Source organism: Ambystoma mexicanum, chromosome 8 (genome assembly GCF_040938575.1).
Source record: "Ambystoma mexicanum isolate Mex_15411 chromosome 8, UKY_AmexF1_1, whole genome shotgun sequence".
Classification (NCBI taxonomy): domain Eukaryota; kingdom Metazoa; phylum Chordata; class Amphibia; order Caudata; family Ambystomatidae; genus Ambystoma; species Ambystoma mexicanum.
Window position 1 is genome coordinate 133,416,509 of NC_090929.1, and position 8,191 is coordinate 133,424,699.

An 8,191-nucleotide genomic window follows, 5' to 3' on the forward strand; every position below is an offset into this window, starting at 1 on the left:
ATAATGCCTCAGAACTTGCTCCACCAGGATACCAACTTCCTTATTGCTGAAGCTGGTAGCCCTCTGCCTCTCTGGCTCTCGGGCTGGGGGTCACCAGAGGTCTTGGATGGTGTTTGCCCGACATGGCGACCCCCGAGGCAGGTGTGGGTGGGCAACTGGGTCCTGGGGCTGGGCTGTGGAGCGATGGTATCCCAGTCAGGAGTCTTCTGTTCTAGCAGGGGTGAACACAGCAACTGGACCCCTGCAGATGGCTGACGTGCAGGCACCAAATAGCAGGGCACATGGGCAGCAGGCAGGCAGGCAGCAGCAGATGGCAGGTGGGAGTGTGCTTGGGGGCTGGGGGGCAGGAAAATGGCCTTTTCAGCAGGAGTGTGGTCTTCCATGTGTTGTCGCGTGGCCAGCTTGATACGGGGTGATTTGGCACATGAAAATTGCACGTCAGTGTGTAATTCGAGGAAAGGCCCATGAGTGCCCATTCATGCTCCATGTGCATTCCATGCATGCCCCTATGTGTCCTTGACTGGATGATCAGTGTAGTACGTGTTCAGGGTGACCTACATTTCATGGCATTTCATCAGCCTTCCCCTGCCCACTGTGGCTCAGTCCTGCGTCCCACACATGTTTAGGGTGTGACAGTCTGTGTGGGTCACAGGCCTCAGCCTGTTTCAGGCCCACTGACTCTGTCCAACTGGTGTAGTGTCTTCTGCACACGTGGGTGTACTACTGAGGGTTCATCATGTGTCCTGCTTACAGTCCCATCATCATCTGCTGTGTTGTCAGTTGACTCAGATGATGCAATTGATGCTAGTCAACACTGTCTGCCAATACACAGGTCTCTGGTCATCCTTTTGATACCATGCAAGGCATCCCTGCATTTCCACTTAGGGGGCGGGGTGGTTTGCTTGTAGCCATGTAACCCATTGCATGCCCATTGCACGTGATGCCTGAACTTGACCTTGCACTGCCTTCACGTTTTCTGATACACATCATGAAGTACTTGTACATGTAGATAGTGAGTAACGTACAAATGTTCTGCACTGCATCGACCCACTTCTGAGCGGTATAATATCCTTCTACATGCCTAATCACAGAAGCAATGTCAAGTTGACCCGGCATGCATGGCAGGTTCTCTTTTGTGTGTGACATGTCTGCTTCATGTGTTGGCTGTCTGTGTGATGTCTATGTGTCTGTGTGTTGTTGTATTTGTGCTTCTAACATGTGTAGTGATCTTTTTTTCTTTCTACTTTTCAGATGATGACACAATGAAGCCAGAGGATGGTGTTGTCATGCCAGGCACAGGGTTGTTATCACTACAGCAACCCGGCACAAATGGGGGTCGTGGGGTGGTAGACCACGAGAACCCACATGTGCTACAGACCATCTTGTCTTTGGCTGGGAATGAGTCCAGCCCAGATGACCACTCTGACGTCCATGTCGAGTTGGATGTGCCATACGTCAGGGGTGAGTGATTCTGATGTGGACACTCCTCTGTCCGTGAAACCTGCACTGAGGGGTCAGACAGTGGTGGGACCTCCGCCTGTGGTGGATCAGGACGCAGGGTCACCCTCCACACCAGTCTCTGATGGGCCTGGGCCATCACGTCGACGGGGGCATGTAGTTGTGCAGCCGCGGGTGGTGCCAACCCAACGAGGACAGCCGGTCCTTGGGTCCCGCAGGTGTCAAGCCCAGCAACGCAGTGGCCGCGCGCCACTGACATATACTGAGTGGGAGCAAGACATGACTGCCAATTCAGAACGCCAGGGGGCAGCAATGGAAAACATCGCTGTGAGCATGGCGCGTGTGGCCCAATCTGTGCTCCTCCCTGCTAGGAAGGTGCTTCTCCAGCAGCGGGCGGCACAGTCCAAGGCCTGCTCGCTCAGGCTGGGCATGGCGGCCTCAGACAGGGCACGCCAGGCTGAAATGTTCTCTTTGCATCAAGCAATTGCTGCTCAAGCAGAGGCACACATTGAGGCCCTGAGGGCTCAGTATGAGTCCCTCAGATCCACTCTGTGTCACGCTCACCTGATTCCCATGGGGGCGCTGGCCTGGTTTCGAGTGCTGATGCCTCTTCAATGGTGAAGCGCAGGGCTCTGAAGATGGATAGGACGGGCCCCTCTACTCTGGCTAATCTGGCTCGCAGGAATATCCTCCTGTATGTGAAAAGGGAGTATTACAATCTGGCGGAATAATGCTCGAGCCTCCCACTTCCTTCCAACCCTCCTTGATACCCTTCCACGATCCCCCGTGAAGTCTCACCTTAAGGTCTGAAAGGACGAGCTCTCCATCCTACTTCTGACGCTGGGGCGCGTTGAACCCAGTTACTTCACTGGATTGAGGTTGGATGGGAGTTCAGGTAAGCTTGATTATACTGGTAAGGCGCTGTAAAAGTTCTGTTTGCAAGTTCAAGCTTTAAATAATAATGTTCATTGTCTTTTTCAGGTGATGAAAGAAGATTCCTTTGGAGACTTCTTGCAACAAAGCGCCAATGTTGATGTCTTTTCCCCATAGGGGCCGGGGTTCGGAATGCCGGAGATATCGCGCCGACTCGAAGTGAAAAGTGCAGTTCCAGTAAAGATCTGGTAAGTCCTAGATGAGCGCTCAGGTAATGTTTTTGCATTCGCTCATCTAATGTCTTTGTCTTTTTTCCCCATAGGGGTTGGGGTCTGGAAAATGCCTGGAAGACCCGAAATGAAATGGGAATGACCCAACAGGTAAGTCTTAGAAGGAAACTGAGCTTTTCCTATTCCCTTCCTTCTCTCACCTTGTGTTCTTGTCTTTTTCTCTCTAGGCTCTGGGAAGTGGCTGCAAATCCAGATGATCGCTACTGAAGATGGAGGCGCCCAAGAAAAGTGAGTGAAATGCAGCTCTGCAACGATCGGAGCAAAATGCTTTTAAAAATGATGTCTTCCTTTTCAGGATCGTCGGTGAGATGTCGTATGTGGCCATTTTTTACTTTTCTTTTTAGTTTAGTTAGTTAACATTCGATTTGATAGTTTAATTAGGTAATGTAGGTTTTTTTTATAGTTAGTGTAATTAGTAAATATAGTTTAAAATTGCTTGTCTATTGTGCTTTCATGTGACGGTGTGGTGCTTTGCGGCTTTTGAAAGCATCCACTGTCTGTTCCAGCTGGGCCCTTCAAACTTGTCTCGTGTATGTGTTTGCAGCTTGGGGTCCTGACTCACATAGGCCACTCCTGCTTCCCTTATCCATGGGCTCGCAAGGATGGTTTGGTCTTACAGTGTATTTCACAAGGGCTTTGAACTGTCATATCTGTGGCCTGTCTGCTGCTGTACTACTTGTGTTAACACCCCTAGTGGGGATTGTAGGGGTCTTATTGACAGGTTTCAGGAATCAGGTGTCCACTAATTGCTATACATTGTGTTGTATGTTTATTTTCTTTACTGTACATGTGCTTGAGACACTTCATGCTGTAGAGAGTGTGCGCCACCCTTTGCCTGTCAAAGTCACACTGATGGTGGGATGGAATCTGATGTACGTCTCTGACATGGTCCAGTCGCAACCATCATGAAGAGACACACACAGGTGACTTTCCAGCATTAATTTTGTGTTTTGTGCCCTTTCTGCAGGAGAATGAGCCTCCAGGCCACCTTTGCCGGCAGACATGGGCCAGTGTACGTCTGGCAGCTGGCCACGTTTGGTGGTGCAGACATGCGCATGTGTGCCCTAGCAGTGCCACAGGGCTTGTCCTCATACATCCAACAGAAGCAGACGTGTTTCCAGGAACTCCATGCAAAGTGAGCAGCACAAGGGGCACACACCACAGCCAACCTTCCACCAGGCCTGTTGCACATGCATGCTAAGTAGCGCCACTGACGGTGAGCTTGGACAGTTATTGGTGTTGAAGCGCACAGTACAGCTAAAATGAGTTGGTGGACACATGGCAAGTTGCTTTCCAAGTTGTCAGTGGCACATGCAGGGGCTGTCGCACATATCCTCCAGTCCACCATGCTCCATTGAAGCAGATGTGTAAGCACATTAGTGTTCAAAGCCTGAAAAAATAGAGCTGCGCACAGGGACACCCAACGAGGGACAGACTGGTGTGCAGTGCATATCATTTGCATGTTCAAATTGACACATGCACTACCTCTTTTATTTGGGGGATGCCAGAACACTACTTGTACTGAGGTTGTACCTCTCTATATGCGTGTAGCTGCTTACCCAGGGACCATTGCATGAGGTGTGACTCTTGACACATTGGTCTTCCATTTGCCACGCGCCCACGTGTGCCTGACTTACTGCAATGACAGTGTATGAACCATCACGGGGGGGGAGTTTCACGTATGGGTACGAAGCAGCTGACAAGAGTGTTTGTTTGTAGAGGATTTACTTGCTTTGGGGCATGTATGGTGGTGTGTGTGTGTGTTATGGACACACACAGATTAGTAACTCTTACTATTTTTGCAGCATTGAACTTCTCCGGTTACCGGACCTGAGAGTGCGCAGGCAGGAGGCCAGCACTCACCCCAGAGATAAGTCTCTCTTTGACTTCCATTTGAGTAATTTGGTACAATGTGCATAATGTACATGGTTTATCTGATTGAGTGTGTTATTGTGAATAGTAGATTTTTGTCTTTTCCCTACTTTCGTTTGACAATCCAACTCCCCTCACCTGCCCCTCTTTCCGTTATCCAGAATACCAAAGCCTGGCCAGTCAACATATCCCTGACCCTCCTTCCCCACCGTGGTCTCAGAGGCCTGTGTAAGTTTGACCTTGCAGGCGCCCAGACCACAGAGGGGGTGGTTGGTTCATGCCACTCCTGCGCGTGGACACCGGAGCAGTGACACTACCCATCAGTTGGTGCTGTATCATTGTATATTATGTACCAAACATGGTACACATCCTGTTGTAGCATTGTTTAAGTGTGCTAACTTGGTTGTTCCATCATTGTGCTTGTGCTTTGAAATTTACTGCTACTTCAAGTCATCTACTGTAGACTCTTCAAGTGTTTTTTGCTGCCTACAGGCTTTTTGCCTGGCTTGTGTTTTTTGCTCCTTTGAGTTCTCTTCGATTTGGTATTTTTGCCAGTCAAGGTGGCCTCTGAGGGTGCTGGACACTATTTACATGCAAGGTGGAAGATGGAGACAAAGGGCTAGGGTGATCCTGTGGCCAGGTAGACTTCAAGTAAGAAGGCTACATACCCCAGACACAGTTGTTCAGTAGGTCATGGTGATATGTGAATGAGGGAGGGTGTTTGGTTGTTGGACAGTTGTCTTGGCCTACAGTGTGATGGGCACCCTGACATTGTTATTGTGGTGTCCTATGTACATGATGTGTTCTGCTGGTCAATGCCTGTTCCTGTGTTGTGTTTACCTTTCAGGTGTGAGGGGATTGGTGTGGTTTGATATGCTGGTGTGTGCACATGGGCAATGTTCACATGTGAAGTGTAGAGGACACTGATGGTCACTTGATTGGACATGCATGTATTGAGTGCATGTCCCTACTGACACACACAGTCGCACTATGATCCACCACATGTACATCCACCCTTCCATGTCCAAATGTGCACACAGTTTGCCTTCTGGGGACCACTGTGTCCCTGCAGCACATGATCTATGACCATTTGTGGATCCTGTACATGTGTCAATTGTTTATTTATTTATTTATGTTGTCCTTTTCATGCGATGCTCAAGGTGTGTCTGTGACACAATGGCTGGTCACTATGCGGTGTGCTGTGCAATGTGTTGGAGGAGATGCACACAGCACAACTATTCAGGAGTAGGGATTTTGCCTTGGCCAATGTGCATGTGAACAGGCATTGATTGTTATGTTCATGCTACAACTGTTGGAATGCATTTGGGTATGACTTGTTTTGTGTGGGAGGTTGTTGGTCAGTCATTTCATCAGATTCCATGACAAGCATCATTGTGTAAAGCCAATTTACATTTATCACATGTCACTTTGTATATTATTGGTAATGTGTTGGCCTTTTGCTATTGCTTGCCATGTTATGATGTGTCAAACAAGGGTATTGTAGTTTAGGAGGGTTTGGATGACATACCAGGGATTGTGATGGCCTGTTTTGCAGGGGTGCGTGATGCACACCTTGCATGTGTTCCTTTTGGTCACACACGATTGTTCATATTTTAGTAGCTAGGGATGCACACAATGGGCCTCATTAGGACCCAGGCGGTAAGGGGTTTACGGCGGCGTAAACAGCGCCGACCCTTACCGCCTGATTCCGAGGTCCCTTAGCGCCATGGAGGATTTAACACCTGCTTTTAGCAGGTGTTAAAATCCATGGCGCTAAGGGACCTTGTTGTTAATTATGCCACCGTAATTTACGGTGGTGTAATTAACGCCTTCCCCACTCCCATTATGCCCTATGGGGCAAAAATGGCAATGGGGAAGGGTAAATGGGTTAACCTCGGAATGGGGCGGTAAGTCCGCCAACCACCATGGCGTAAACATGGTTTACGCCATGGTGGTAAAGGTATGACCCAGGCGGTAACTTACCGCCTGGGTCGTAATGAGGCCCAATGTAGCACTTCCATGGCAACATTCTCAGGGTGGTAAGGTTGTGACAATTGACTGTCTCTTTGTCATCATCGATTGTCACCTGGTATGTGCCAGGCCTGTGTGCACTCCGCAGGGGTGGGAGTTTAGGTGAAAAATGTAGCCACAAACTGGGTCCGGGCTGCCTCGCCACGTGCCCTATCCCCTTCCATGGGCAGCGCATGTGCCTGTGGTTGGGGATGTGGGGCACCACCATGTCCACCGGTACACTCTGCCGTGTAGCAACATTGTGCAGGACACATGCTGCCACAATTATCCTGCACACTACTGGGGGTGCATAGAGTAGCTGCCCACCAGAGCGGTCAAGGGAGCGCAAGCGTGACTTTATCACTCAGAATGTGTGCTCCACTATGCCCCTGGTTGCAATATGGGCAGCGTTGTATCTTACCTGGGGTGGTGTGGTGGGGTTCCGGATGGGCGTCATCATGTAGTTGCTCAAAGGGTAGGCACTGTCCCTTGGAGAGGTGATAATGGTTGTGATTATTGGGGTTTGTTTATTTGTCTGTGTGACATGCATGCATGTGCACGGGCATTTGTACTCACCTAGGAGCCATGTGTCGCCATGCTGCCCAGCTTCCAGGGCCCGGCTCAGGGCGGCCATTCTGTATGTGAAACTGTCATGGGTGGAGCCTGGGTAGTTTGCATAGACAGAGGTGATGATTCCCTTTGCATCGCATACCACCTGCACGTTGATGGAATGCCAGTGCTTGCGGTTTCGATAGATGTGCTCAGTGGCCTTAGGTGGACGTAGGGCCACATGGGTGCAATCTATGGCACCGAGCACTTTGGGGAAGTGTGCCGCCCTGTAAAAGTCCTGGACTACGGCCTGCCTTTCTGCGGGTGTTCTGGGCATGTATATGTGCCTGCAGACTGAGGGGCGCGCAGTCATGATTGCCAACACCTGGTGTAGGCAGCGTGACTGCGTGGCATGTGAGACCCCCCCCCACTATGGCAGTAGTCCGCTGAAATGACCCAGTGGCCAAGAAATGTAGGACATTGAGCACATTCTCCAAGGGGCTCAATGCTTGGGAGCAGAGGGTGGGGGATGTAAGGTCATCTTCCCACTCCCTGACCAGGTCTAGGATGATACGAGGTGGAAACCTATACCTGCCGTAGACCTGGTCGTCAGGCATCCCAAAAAGGCTAGCCCAGTGGGCCCTGGCTATTCTCCTCCTCCTGCGGTGTCCCACGATCAGTGCTGCGACAAATGGGGCATTCATTGTAGCTGTATATACGTGTTTGTTGTTTGCACGCACTTTTATACTGTGCATGGGGACGCTTATGCCTGCCTTCCTGTGGTGACGTGTTGAGGCCTGTGCGCGTCTTTTAGCGTGCGCGTGTTTCCCATATTCGAATCCATGAATACGAGTTGTTCGCGTGCGTGTGGGCGTTCCTTGTATTTCCCTGCAGTACTTCCCCAGTTACGCCTTCTTTTCACGCGTTGTTCCCCATTCCGCGTATTACGCCCCGTGTCCCGCACCCTTTTTGGTGTGTGCGCTGATGTTGTGTGCTTTCCCTGTGTGGGTCGCGCACAGCGTTTGGGTTGTTGCGATGACGTGTGCGCCCGTGTGCGTCACGCACGGATTTGGCGCACAACCAGTGGAAAACATGCGCAGGCCCTTCCTTGAATCACACGCGTGCACATGTGCTTGCTT